This window comes from Sinocyclocheilus grahami, unplaced genomic scaffold (assembly GCF_001515645.1).
Source record: "Sinocyclocheilus grahami isolate Dianchi unplaced genomic scaffold, SAMN03320097.WGS_v1.1 scaffold174.1, whole genome shotgun sequence".
In the NCBI taxonomy this organism is placed as follows: domain Eukaryota; kingdom Metazoa; phylum Chordata; class Actinopteri; order Cypriniformes; family Cyprinidae; genus Sinocyclocheilus; species Sinocyclocheilus grahami.
In genome coordinates, this window is record NW_015505353.1 from 981,758 (window position 1) to 996,964 (window position 15,207).

At 36.3% G+C, this 15,207-nt stretch overlaps 1 protein-coding gene across 1 annotated transcript in view; it reads right to left on the reverse strand.

Annotated features, from left to right (window-relative positions):
- Nucleotides 1-2,053: 2,053 nt before the first annotated feature.
- The window catches only part of cndp2 (carnosine dipeptidase 2), a 51,884-nt gene continuing 38,730 nt past the window's right edge, over nucleotides 2,054-15,207 (reverse strand). Inside the window, exons 13-14 of the transcript XR_001610104.1 lie at nucleotides 2,237-2,356; nucleotides 2,054-2,135 (exon numbers count right to left, since the gene is read on the reverse strand). The gene's annotated coding sequence lies outside the window, so the exon portion shown is untranslated. The remainder of the gene's footprint in view (nucleotides 2,136-2,236; nucleotides 2,357-15,207) is intronic.

Sequence of the window (15,207 nt, forward strand, 5' to 3'; positions counted from 1 at the left end):
CATCGCGCCGCGTAAACATAAAACCATGTCTGCATTTGTGATCGGAGAAATGACAAACAACAAGTGCTACTCTACACTGCTCAAAAGTAACGTTTGAATCGTCAGTGGCAAATTCTTTAAATAAAAAAAACTTACTTACAGTCTGTGAGTCAGAACAGCCGGCATTGTAGTCTACTCTACCAGGATCAGGAAACAGTCCTCCATAAAATGCGCTGCACACATCTGAATATTTGGGTTGAACTGTTCTGAAACAATGTTGTAAATACAACTTAACCACTGATTTCTAGTCATGTCCTCTTTTGGAAGGCCAAACAAAGTAGTTTCGTTTTCACAACGAAACACACGGCGGGCTAGAGTAAGCGGAGGCCGGAGGCCTAGCGTGAGCGGAGGCGGGCCATTTTAATCGCATCATATGACCCCTTTAACATAGCTAAAAACATAAAAGACTTATCAACAAAAAAGTTCCACTACATATTAAACTGTTATAATTATAATTATTATTATAACAGTATATTATTATTATGACTTATTATTATAACAGTTGAAAACAGTAACATTTTTGTGTAAACTTTGATACATAATTTCTTTCAGGATTCTTTATAGTTCAAAGGAAAAGCATTTGAAGTAGAGATCTTAATAAGTGTATTTACTGTCTCTTTTGATCAATTTAATGTGCATTAATTTAAAAAATAAATAAAAATCCTACTGACCTGAAACGTACTATACACACACACACACACACACACACACACACACAAATACGCACACAAACACACACACACACATTTTGGTATTCGGTTTAATGCTGTTCACAGATCTTCAACATGCTTTCCCCAACATGTTTTTTTTTCTGGTCTTCTTCTAAAATCACTGTGCATTGTTTGCATCTTAGCCTAACTAAATATCAGCTCTTAAAAGATAAAAATTGACCTAGCACATATATATATACACCAAACATTTCCTCTCTAATTCACAGTTTTGTATCATAAACAATCATTTTTGACCCACTCTATCCCACAATACATTTAAAAAGAATAGTGATCAGCTCAATACTTCAACATGAACCAAAGTTATAGTTTAAAATGGGCAAGAAGAGTCCAATCAAGGGTGTTTAAGCTCAGCCTAATTTACCGCTGAGGCCCCAAAGCGTTGTTTGATTTAAAATCGAACTCTTTGAGAGTCGCAAGAGGCCATGAGAGCACCGGCGCTTCTAAATGACAAGCTGACTATTACACCATAAAGCACCACCAATTTAAATTGCAAAACAGGTTGCCAGGTCTCTTCAGAAGCAATATCTGTGAGTATTTCGCAAATGTACGAAATAAATATAAAAGGGAGGGATATGTAAATGAGGGTGACGGAGGACTACTTTGAGGCGAGTAGGTAATGCTGCAGCTATTCATCACGGTGGAGAAAGAAAGCACCCGCATCCATCCTTAGCATATTCTAATGAAGGCCATCATGCAAATGAGCGTGACCTTTTCTGGGCTTTTTTTATTCAAGTTCACATTCAATGGAGAAATGTGTACATACGCTAGGCAAGCATGCGGACGCAGACGCACGCACACCCGGAATTATATCGAGGCATAACAAATACTCTCCCCCTCTTCAGCCGAAACACCATAGTGACTAATTACAGCAATCAATGAGAGTACAAACAGAGCGAGCTACAGCTGTGAGAGAGGCAGGCCTGTCTGTTAGGACTGGACCGAGTGATTTCAGTTCGCCAGGATTTCAGGAACTGCCAGGAAGTATGTCAACGAGTCAGATATGACAGACTGTCTTTCTCCGGCCTTCTTCTCTCGGAAGCCGGAAAGGTCGTCAAACAAATAAATAAATAAACACACAGACCCAATTGCCAGTAGACTGTAATTGACAGCGAAAGTTACATACCCTTACAATGACTTTGAACTTTTCTGCTTGTAAAGATTAGGCATAAATATTGAAATATTGAAATGAAAGATGCCCCGCTTACATAGATGGAGGGGTGTTAAGGAGGGGGGGGGGGGGGTGGGTTTGATATTAGATGAAGCTGAAAGATGGAGGAAGAGGAGGTGGATGGAGGGGTGGTAAGGAATGGGGGGGGGGCTGGTTCGGTATCTCCTGTGCATCAGTAAGCAGACCGGGCCTCCTCTCTGCACAGACAGTTATGGATAGGAAACATTATCAGCCATGGTAATTAAAGGCAAAACTTATACATGCTGGGAGGGTGGAGGGGGGCGTCACACACACCCACCATTTATCACACACACTGGCTCTGGCAGAGAGCAGATGAGGTGGAGCGCTCCACCTCTACAAGCTTAAACACGCTTGCGCTGGTCGAACGCTTAGGAGGTTTTTGCCCCGTGATGTGATCCTGAGAAATAGAACTCACGTTAGCATGAAAAACTAGTTGTAAATACAATTAAATGGCAATGCAGAGGAGACAATGCGTTTGACTTTTGAATAATTGCATAGAAAAAGGGAATAAAATGCATATATAAGATCTCAACTCTTTCTTTAATGCAGCAATAAGATTAAATGTTGAGCAAATATAAATTTTTGCTAAAGTGTTTCACAGATTTTCCTTCTGAGAAAAAAAACTGATAATCTCACATGTTTCTCTTCTAGAATTTCTTAATAATGTTGCAAACTCTGAAAAAATTTATCAAAATACCAAGTCTCAGATAACAATATAAATCAGTGGCCCTCAACCAGGAGGCCGGGACCCATTAGAGGGCCTCAGCAAACTTCAAGGGGGCCACAGGATGACTTAAAATGATAAATTAATAAATTATTATTGATTTGTAAAAAAAAAAAAAAAATTTAATGCTATAAAACAAATAACATCAAGATGTAAACTACAATCATATTCTTTCCCCCTTCAAAAAAATACTTTTGGAAGAACACTGAGAACAGTTCTTTAAACTGTTATTGAACATGTTTCATTTAATATAAATCAATACTGTTAATTAAGAAGATTAAAAACAAGAAGCTTTAAAGTCAGAAATATCTTGTTGAGAACCACTGAAATAAATTCAAGAATTTCTCATGAAAATTATTGTAACACCAGTTTATTTAGGCATTTATGACAAGCCTCATTGTTTAATTTTTCCCCTGAAGGAAAAAAAAAAAAAGAAGGTGCTGGATCTTCTTGATGGCCAGCCTTGGAATTCTCTATTTGATAACTTCTTGTAAACATCTGGAAAATCCTTGTATTATCTCACCATCCTCTTTGTATATGTGTATACAAATATATTGTATATGTGCAAAAGTATATTCACTGCTAAGCTTTACTACACCTCTTCTCTTGAGTATTTATTATTTGACCTGGAAGTCTAGGATAGTACTGAACAAACTGCGAGGTCTGCACATTGGCCACTCTATACGCCAGTCCTCTTAAGCTGCTCAATTCCCACATCTCCTGATACTCACATTAAACATGCATGCCCACTTAACATGCTGCATTACAGTGCTTAGGTTTGGTTTAATTCTAAAATATTATTCATGTTTTATGTCAACGTTCTGTAGATGCTGAAATCCTGCAATCATTTACAGTAGCTTGCATACAAAGTATTTTGTTTTTAAAACCCAGCCACAAAAATTGAGCCTGGACCCGTAATCTTCAGTCATGGGAGCAGAGTAAAGTGTATCTGAGAATGATGGGGAAAAGGGCAACCAAGGATCATGATGCCCTGTGTGTATGTGTGCCAACCACTCTGACACACTTCGCGTCATGGAGAGCGACATCTCCAGCCTGCCAGGACCAGTCAGCACCAGCACTGTCACAAACACACACACTCACACATGCTCTCTGGGTTTCTCACTCGCTCACTCACACACACGTCTACAGGCGTCCTGCAGATCCTGACACTGTGCTGGAACAGCAGGAATCCAGCACATCACATTACCATCAAAACCTGCACTGCGGAGACAGGTCGGTGTCACACACACTTTGACATACACACAGGAAGGATGAAAGAAAGAAAGAAAGAAAGAAAGAAAGAAAGAAAGAAAGTAAAGGGGAAAGGAAGGAGCACAGACAGTAGAACGGAAGGAATATCAGATAGGAAGGAAGAAAATCAGGAAAGGAAGGAACAAGGACAGACAGGAAGAAAGAACCAGAAACAAGAAAGGAAGGAACATAAGCAATCAGAAAGGAAGGAAGAAAGAAAGACAGGAAAGGAAGGAACACAGACAGAAAGGAAAGGAAAGGAAAGGAAAGGAAAGGAAAGGAAAGGAAAGACAGATAGCAGGACTGACAAACAGGAAAGGAAGGAATATCAGAGAAAGGAAAACAGAGCTAGAAAAGGCAGGTAAGAACACAGACAGACGAGATGAAAAGAAGGAAGAAAGGAACACAGACAGAAAGAAAGGAAATAAGAAAGAACAAAAAAGCAGAGCGTAAGAAATGACAGAACACAGAAGGGAAACAAACGGACAGTATGGAAATTATGGAACACAGACAGGTAGAAGGAAACGAATGATCAGATAGAAAGGAAAGATGGAACACAGACAGACAAACAAGAATGAAAGACAGACAGGAAGGAAGGGAATCAGACAGAAAGGAAGGAAGATAAAAAGGTATGAACACAGACAAGAAAGAAAGAAAAGCAACACAGACAGGAAGACTGGAAAGAAGAAAGAACAAGAATGGAACAGAGAAAGGAAGGATGGAACAGGCAGAAAAGTAGGAACACAGATATGAAGGAAAACAGACAGGAAGGGAAGTGAGAAAGGAAGGAACACAGAAAGGCAGAGGGAAACAAAGGATCCGATAGAAAGGAAATATGGAACACAGACAGACAAGAATAAAAGAACACAGACAGGCAGGAAGGGAGTCAGACATAAAGGAAGGAAAATAAGGAAGGAAGATAGACAGGTAAAAAGGAAGGCAGAAATACAGACAGGAAGGAAGATAAACAGACAGATGGGAAAGGAAGGATGGAACAAAGACAGACAGACAAAAAGGAAGGATCACAGACAGGAAGAAAGAAACACAGTCAGGAAAGGAAGGAATGCAGAGACAGAAATGAAGGAAGGAACACAAAAAAAACAGGAAGGAAGGATGTCAAACAAAGGAAGAGTCAGACAGGAAAGAAGAAAGGAAACAATACATTTCCATTTAAAATGGTTTGAAAGCCTGTTTTTCTTTCCTGTAATTATGCATTTCCTATAAAACAGGCAGTTGGAGCAGGACACATTTTTAATATTTGAAAGACTGCAAATTCTACTAAACATTATTTTTGTCAACTTTTAGGAGCACACTAGCATACTGATGGCCTAAAAGCCCGGTTTTGATTTGGTCTCTAATAGCACTCAAGACAAGAAAACAGGAAGTGGCAAGAACACTTTCCAGCCATTGAGGGCTTGCAAGGACCGAGGCTGGCATGCATAAGGACATGAGAGGACGAGTGCTGTTGATTGAAGACATCAATGATACCCTGCAAACGATCTCACTACATAAAACTTTTACAAGTAAAGGGGCATTTGGGACCCATCACACACACACATATGGAAAGTGAGATGGTAAGTACGGAGCGGTAGAAAGCAAACTAAAGCGAGAGAACATGAGAGGAAGAGATGGAGAGACTGATAGGCGCTGATCTTCATGATAAGCACTCCTGACAACTTGTGAGCGGTTTGCTGGTCGGACACTAATTGCCAGTGAAAGGTGACCGGGAGAGAGGCAAAGCAGCTCAGCTCAGATAGGCCTCTTGCCTCGGTCCGACATGATACCCTACGACAGCGCACATCCTCGTATCAAAAACCCAACACACACACTTGACACCAACCCATCACTCTCCGCAAAAAACGGCGCACTGATACTCCCCTGGCACCCAGGGAAAAAAGGGAGGGAGGGCGAGAAGCGAGGAATCGTGAATGAGAGAGATGAATCGTATTGACAGGTAGCCCACGGTGGTGAGGTTGAAGTTGAAACTGCCTGCATGGGTAGAAAAAGCAAGGTGAGACCCATGAACCCAGTGCCATTTAACTGGCCAAGACTGAACCTTTTCCACTCATCTTCAAAATGATGTACAGAAGCCAGAGGCACATGCTGCATTCACGAGTGAAAGAATTATGGGTAATACTGTGAAGAAGACTCAATGGTAATTAGTGGTGCTTGCTAAGGCACTTTTATACTGTCCTATATTACAAAAGCTATAAAAAAATACAAAAATAAAAACTGAGAATAAAGTCATGATGTTTTGAAAATCACTGTCTAAGAATAAGTTTCAAGAATAAAGCATTATAAGATGAAAGTAAAAATTGTAAGAATAGTTGAAATATTATGAGATTAATGTAGTAATATTTTGAAAATAAAATCTAAATAATGAGATTTATACTGTCATATTTTGAGAATAAAGGGAAAAAATGCAAATAAAGTTAGTACTATTCTGGCAATATTCAAAATTAGCAAAATAATAAAACAGTAATATTTTGATAATAAAGTCAAAGCATTTTTAAATTTCAGTAGTAATAATTTTACAATATTCGGTAGGAAAGATTTTTTTTATGTTTTGTAAAGAAGTCTCTTATTCTGACCAAAGCTACATTTACTTGATCAAAAATACTTTAATATTGTGAAATATTATTACAATTTTAAATACTTTATAATTTTTAAATACTATTTTAGTACATTTTACCATGTAATTTATTCCTGTGGTGTCAAAGCTGAATTTTTACATAATCCTTCAGAAATTATTCTAAATGCTGATTTGGTGCTCAAGAAACATTTTTTTATTATTATCAATGTTGAAAATAGTTGTGCTTATTAATATTTCTGTGGAAACTATGTACATTTTACTTTTTTTTACACTGTGAAGTGTAAAAGTAACAGTGTAAACATTTTTACTGTCACTTCAGATTTAATTTGTCCTTGTGGAAAAAAATTATTTGTTCTTCTAAAAAAAAAAAAAATCTTGTAAAAACTTTATATTCTCAAAATTTTACAACTGCATTCTGTAAATTATTTTTCTGCATTCTGTAAATCTTCTGTAAATATATATATATATATATATTTTTTTTTTACATGCCACTCAAACGTTGCTGCACTATAGTAACTTGATGGCTGCAAATTTCTTAAACAATACAAAAACTTAAGCAAGCAATACACAATCACCTAGCAATTCCCAAGCAACCAATCAGAACACCTTAGCAACTGCATGGAAACACACTGGCAACCACCCTCAAATTTGTTTCTTCAGAACACGTGCATATCTGCATGTGTGACTTCCTTTTTTTACACTTACAGTGGGTGTATTAGTTTCATGAAATTCAGTAGGAATATTTGAGTTTTGGCAGGTCTCTCAGGCCAGAGATCTGACAGCGATTAGTGTCTGGACTAGAATGAGACATTTCATCTGGCTGCATTCTCTGAATCCTCTCCCTGGGCTCGTGAAACAATGCTGTTGAACTGTACCACACATACAGAGCGACAGTGTGAGAGAACTGGCTGTAAAAATATTCCTGGCACCATACATCACCAGCGTAAATTCCATAAGGACAATTTGCAGCTTATGTGGAAAAATAGGTTAGTTATGGAGGTAAGAGAGGTGAAGACAGCAGTGGAGAGAGAGAGAAAGAAGGATGAAAGAGGTGAATTTATTACGGCCGAACAGTTTGGCCATAACTCCTGCGGAAAGGCAGATGTCGGGATGGCGACAGGACTGCTAGTGGACAGTGGCCACAGGAGGATAGCGACGCGTGAAAACCAAAGTAATGGTTAGCCCGTGCTAGCGTGTGTCATAGGTAATCAATGCGGTAGGGAAGTACAGGGTTACAGGGAAAATAAAATGGCCTGGTAGAGTTGCATCAGAGCTGACAGCTTTCCAATAAGAAGATACTTGCTCCTCCCATCCATCCCATAATCACAGTCCAATCCCATCCAGAGCTCCTGGGGAAAAGAAAGTGTTAGGCTTTACTTTCTGACCTTTTGACCTTTACTCATCAACTTTTCTTCTATTCTTTGCTCTCCCCTGACTCGTTTTCCTCACATTCCTTCATTTTCTAGTCTAAATGGACCCTTTTCACATTTGATGGGTTTTCAGAAGAAGTCGTCATAGTTGGGTAACTGTTCCTATTTGCTCTAATAGTAAACGAAAAAACCCACAAAAACGTTTCTATGACTTTACAAATGAGAAAAAAATATCGAGAGATTCATGTTTAATTCAATTTGATTAATTCATGTTAATTTTATTTGCTGTTTCTATGTAATTATTTGCAAAATTTACTAGCAAATTTTTTTAGTCTAAATGTACATGTAAAAAAATATTTTTCAAAGTTGTAAATAAAAACAAGATTATTGGAGTACATTTTAGAAGAAAATAATATTTCAGTCTTTCCACTTCAAAATTTCACATTTAATTAAACGTTACATGCAGTTTCTTAATTATTTGTGATATTTACCAAACATTTCTGAGTGAAAATTGTTTCAGCTAACTTTTTTCAATGTAAATATTCACTGTAAAAAATATTTTTCAAAGATTATTGAGGTACATATAATAAACAAAGTTTACAAAAATAAACTACTGTTTCAATATTTCTACTTTAAAATTTTGTATAATTCAAAATGTTTTGCCAAATTTGCTAGCAATTTCTGAGTGAAAATCACTTCTACATCAATTTTTTTAGTGTACGTATTTTTTATGAAAATATACAACACTTTGCTAGTTTTAAGATGTTAATAACTGTAGAAATGCAACATTACAGTCTATGAACGTGTAATCCTAATGCTTCCTGACAAGACGGTATACTCCCCTATACTGCTAATGCACCGCAGCCCATCTGGGCCATCATTTGTGGCCTAATCCACCTGGCGCATATGCAACAGAGAATCTTCCAGAAGTCTCTCTCGTCCCTCTCTCTGTATTGATCTGGCTGGTGTGTGGAAGCTGGATCTCTTTACAGTGTGGTGCCAGACTGTTGGAGCCAGTGCTCTGGATGTCTGCTCTCACTAGGACTGATGACGACACCCTGAGGATCCTCTCCACATGGACCTGAAATAATAAAACCCTGCTCGCGCCCTCCATCACCCGCTCAGCTGTCGATACATGTGCTGCACACGCTGAAATATGCGAGCACATCATGAGGAGACTGTGATGGTATTTATGTTGTGTAGCTGGAATACAAAAAGCCTGTTTGTGAATGTCAGTTGCAAAATTGCTTTTTTGATGCTTCAATTTATAAATGAAAACACGCAAGAAGGCCTGAGATCAGTCAGAGGTTGCTATTACCGATCATGTTATTCATTCTAGAGGGCTAAAATAAATCTGACTGAACAGATGAGACAGCTAATGACTGCAAAAGGGTTTGCGGTTTTTAAATTTAGGAGTGCCATAATAATAATATGATGAGTGCTGGGAAGCAACAAAAATACAGTAGTGGCAACGCTACAAACTAAACTACATTTTATAATAGCTCAGAAGTAGCTCTTTCTCTCTTTGAAATAGATGTGAGAATTATGATTTATTTTAGCAAGTCATTTTGTTCAGATGAATCATTTCAGTGAACTGGAAAAAAATAGATTAATTTACATAATCATTCATCATTACTCAGTTGTGTATAAAAGTGATTGTTTTTTCTTCTTTTAATGTAAATATTTACATTAAAGGAGGAAAAAAATCACAGATTTAAATGATTTAATAATTTAAATAATTGCACAGTGTGTGTGTGTGTATATATATATATATATATATATATATAGGCAATCTAATTTCATTTTCAATGTAGTTTTTTCAATCGTAAACATATGTATAATATACGCAATATAGTAAATATTCTATATTATTAGCCTATATATTATATACACACACTTACAAATGAAGAGCTTGATTCCAAAACGCGATAAACGCCATTTAAAAAAAAATTGTGTTCCCGCCGAAATCAGGATTGTATCTGGTCAGTATTGAAAAGTCAATTTTTAATTTTACGCAAAATGCGATATCAGCCGTGTTATTCTGTTATGTTTTCTCCCTATCTTTCCAAACCGCGACAAACGCCAGTCTCCCTTATATGCAGAATGCGATACATCTGCTCAACCAATCACAGCACACCATTCCACGCATTGTAAACAGTAACTGACAAGCTATGCAATATCGCGTTCATAATCGCAGATAAATCGCCTTCGATTATGAACGCGATATTGTGTAGCTTGTCAGTGATCTACGGCTCTGTGTATTAAATGCCGTTCCATCTGAAAGCACGTGCTGGAGATTTACTACTAATCACAGAACCGGCTTTACTGTCGATTGCGATTTACCATGCAGCCCTAAAAAAAAATTATAATTTTGACGGCATTGATGAACCTGTGGTGGTTTCTGCAGTGGGGAAGAAGCGTAAGCTATTAATAAGATTAGTATTGACTAAGTTCAGAGGCTGTCAATGGATTTATTGCAGTTTGGGGGAAAAAATTATCAGTTTTTATAATAAATCTTTTAAAATCAAAATCTGGATTTTAATTTTTAATGTTAGTATAACCTAAAGATGCTATGTGAAAGTTTTAAACAGAAAATAGTGGTTTTCATCTTGCCACTTTCTTGGTAAAGAAAACACATTTTTACTCGAATGAATCAAAATGGATTTATAGCGTTTTGGAACCAAACTCTTCAAATCATATATTATTTGTTGCTTGCAGTGGTAATTTACAAACTACTTCACATGATTCTAACTTGACAAGCTACATTTTCATCATTTTCTCAACACTGGAAATGACTCAAGGATTTTCTAATTTTATCATGTCTCGTCTTCATCCGTCTGTAAAATGACATCTCAACATGCTCAGCCATGTTTTTATTTAGAGACAAACTGAACTGCTGTTTTCACATATTTTTCTGCTTGACCTTGAGAATAAAGCGCTACAGCTGATTAGAGGTGGACAAAAGCGCATCCTTTCTCATGAGCATATGTGTACAGTCGCCTCAGAAAACAAACAAAGAAACAAATGACAGATCTGCACTTGAAACACTGCCATTTCTCTCCTAAAAGTGAGAGATTAGTCCTCTTACGGTGATGCAGGGGATCTTAACGGATGCTAGACCATTGTCCATTAACTTCTTCTAGGCAATTCTTTTCTAAGGTTAGCTAAATTGTTTTTTTTAAGCAAATAAATAAAACAGCCCCAAAAACAATTTCCAGGTGTTGTATAAATGAATGCACGTTTCCTCACTGACTTATAAACAGAAAAGAAAGAATATTTGAATCTTCTGTTTAAAGAGAAAAACAGTTCAGAAGTGTCAAGTGTCAGAGTAATTAAAAAGAGAACTGTGGCCCTCTCCTCGGGTGAGAATCGCTGAAGACATTAAGTTAACAAAAGCACGGGGCAAATAAGAGCCAAGGGAGAAGTGACAGTTATCTGCTAAATTCATAAATGTGGCTTTTTGTATAACGGTAATCATCATCCCTCATGCTGTCATTTTCCATTTTAATTGCTCGCCTCGGTGCTTTGGCTCAGGGAAGCCATTGGAACCCCACAGAGTGCAGTACAGAGCTAGAGAGAAAAAGAACGAAAACATACAGGGCCCTGCAATCTGACTGCTCCAGTTTAGGTTACTGCCATGTGAGAGTCTGACAGGTTAATTTTTTGCAATTAGACTTCTGAGAGCAAGCGGAACAGGTGAGGTCTTCATCAACACTTTTTTTTTTTCGTGCATAAAAATGAACGCTGAATTACGCTAATGACAAATATTCTGAACATGAGCTATAAAGTTTGCCCAACAGGCGAGCAGCAATATACGACATATAAGCTTGCATCTTGGTCCACTTTTCTAAACTCATAGCTTTCCTGCCACAGAACATGGACTCCTGATTATAGAGAAAAATGGGAGGGAGGAAGAAGAGCGTAGCGAAATGTAAAAGCATAACAGGATAAAAATCAAGTCACGAGGCTAAGCTAACATTGTGAGCAGCCCTTCTCATAGTCGCCATGTCGTATATTTTATAAGACATCAAAAAGAAGCCAGCGAGACTTCTTTAGATTTCATCCTAATCTCATGCTGTTATCTCTTTCCTCTTCGTCCAAAACCAGCTCATATTTCACCCACGGTATCTTGTTATTTCTATAATCTTGTTCCTGCCCATGATAGATTTCTTCGAGCAAAGCATTTATCATGAGGTTTCAGAAATGAACTTAAGTTTTGCTGTGTCTTAAGTACGAGTTTGTGAGCTGAATTTAAGGGACGGTAATGTTATTGAGAAGTATTGGTGAGTTTTAGAGGTTTCGCATCTGTTGTGATTGGAGGAGATGAGCCGTTTAAAAAAGAGGGAGAGAGCAGAGCGTCAAACTATGATAAGAAAAAACAACATTTCAACCGCTTGATTTTTCATGCCTAGTCTTTCAACATTACACCATGTTTTTTATATTAAAATACCTCATCCATAGTTGATGCATTAAATGTCCATTGACTTTTTTTTAACCAACATCATGATGAATTAAATCAAGTGGTAAAAACAGCAAAAAGTGAAAAAATTCTACAAAGGCTTTGATAACTGAAAACTATATACAGTATTACAGTTTTAAAAGAATGAGCAAAATGCTGTCAATGCAAAGGAAAAATCTGAAAAGTATCAGCTTGGCTCATGAATATTTCATGTAACATTTGTTCATTCAGTTTGATTGATTCAGCCATATTACGATTATACAACTTTTTTTTTTAACAGCACTTATTAATCTAGGTTAATGTTAATTTATATATACTATAGTATATTATTAATTTATGTTAGTTCATAATACAATGTTTGTTGATTCGTTTTAACTTGAAAATATTATTAGATGCTACCGTTTAAAAGTCTGATGTCAGTACGATTTTTTCCTCCCTGAAAGTAATAAATACTTTTATTTAGGAAGGACAAATGTGATCAATCAAAAGTGAAGTAAAGACATTTATAATGTTAGAAAAGATTTCTATTTTTAAAAAATGCTGTTCATTTGAACTTTCTATTCATTAAAGAATCCTGAAAAAATGTATCATGTTTCAACAAAAATATGAAACTGCACAATTAATAATGATAATAATAAGAAATGCATTTGAGCACCAAATCAGCATATTAAAATTATTAGGATAAAATTATCAGGATTGTGAGATTAAAAATTCAGCTTTGCAATCACAGGACTAAACTAGATTTTAAAATGTATTAAAATAGAAAAAAAGCAATATTTTAAAATTGCAATATTTCACAATATTACTGTATTCACTGTGTTTTTAATTGAATAAATCCAAAAACATAAAAAAATCTTACTGACCCCAAACTATTGAATGGTAGTGTTTGTAGAAATTGACATTAATTAAAGACTAATAAATGCTATAAAAGTATTGATCATTGTTATTTCATATTAGCTAATACATTAATTAATGTAAACATACAGAAACCTATTGTAAAGAATTACCAACAAAGCCTAAAATATAATTAACATTGCCTGAAAAATGCAATAATCTATACAAATGAAAGTGTAGCATGTTACATCGACATGTAAACTTCTCAAAAGTATTTCAATACTAAGCCAATATCTAAAGATTTACAAGAGCAATCCCTATATTTAGACTTCAAGAGTCCAAGCTCAGAGAGAGAAGCCTGTTTTTCACTCTTCACTACTCTGTTCAATCACTTAAAATGTCTACATCAACATCTGGGGCCAGTGTCTTTTTCTCTCTCTCTCTCTCTCTGCTGGAGTGTTTTTATCAGAGGGTTTGTTTTAAATGTTGCTGACAGCTTCTGCCTCCTTCTCAGTGTAATTATAGGCAGAGGAAGGCTGGGCTGAGGCAGGGCTGGATGTAGCCAGGCCTGTGTAATGGGGATAATTAACTTACCCTCATCACCCCACTTCAAAGGCCTGCTACAGAAAAAGAGAGAGAGAGAGACAGAGACGGAGACACTTAGGGGTGGATTGTATCAGCTACTGCGAGCAGGGCTGGGGGTCTCCTGACTCCCTGAAGCCCCCTGGTGTCTAAGACCTTAAAAAGGGGAAAACAGATATATTAGACAAATGAAGGTGCCGCCCATACACATACACGAAGTTGACACGGCACTCAGCACATCCAAAGACACACAAGCGCATGAAGGAACGAGTCCCTCCCCTTTTCTTCCTCCTAAGAAGCAGGTAATTGCTGTTGTTAACACCGTCTCTGAGTTTCTAGAGAGAAAAGACTTCTGACAGTGCCGACTTTAAATGCAAATACTTTCCTCACACTTTCACCCTTTTTAGTATGTTTTTACATTACTCAATCTATTACAAGCACACATTAACATAAGGCTTTAGGTACCTCACGATTCAATCTGAATTCCATTCAAGTCAAGATTCGATCCCGAAATGATTCCTGATGCATCTCAGTTTCTCAGCACAAATCTCTGGACAGTTAAGGTTGCTTGTGCATAAAAGCAGGAATTAAAATGCATTTGGTGAACCACCAAATTAAACATAATAAGCAGGTATAATAATATAATCACTGCAGCTTTTGTTCTGTCTAAATGAAAAGCCACATGCAAGCAACCTGCCTTTGCGAATGCACTACTGTTCAAAAGTATTTTTTTTAAAGAAATTAATATTATAATATTAGCAATTAAATTGATCAAAAGTGAGAGTAAATACTTTTTCATTGTAAAAGCCTATTTCAAATAAATGAAGTTCTGTTCATCAAAAAAAAAAAATCCTCCAAAAAATATTGATGATAATGTTACATTTATATGATAAAAATAAATGTTTCCCAAATCAGCATCAAGAATGATTTCTGAAAGATAATGTGACACTGAAGGTTGAAGGTAATGACTGCTGAACATTTTCAGGAATCCATTTTTTTAATTATTTATTTATATACTGTTTTACTGTGTTTTATCAAATAAATACAGCCTTGCTGAGCATAAAAGAAACTTATTTCAAAAACATTTAAAAAATCTAAATCTGGACTCCAAACTTTTGAACAGTAGTGTACATTTATTTCCTTCAAATATACTTGCCACACTGCATGATATTTATTTATTTATTTTTGTTTTCCTTTGTGTCCTTTTCAATACAATGTGTATTTCAGATTTATAAAAAAATTAAGAACCATTTTAATTATAAATGTCGGTTGATCAATTCATAATTATTTAATTATTACATACTTTATTTAAATATAATTATTTAGAATCTTAATACATTAGAGAATTGATTCTCTCACTCCTAGTAAACATGCACCTCTTCTTTTCTAATATTAAATCAGCTGACATGAAAAAAAAAATCACACCAACAAAAAT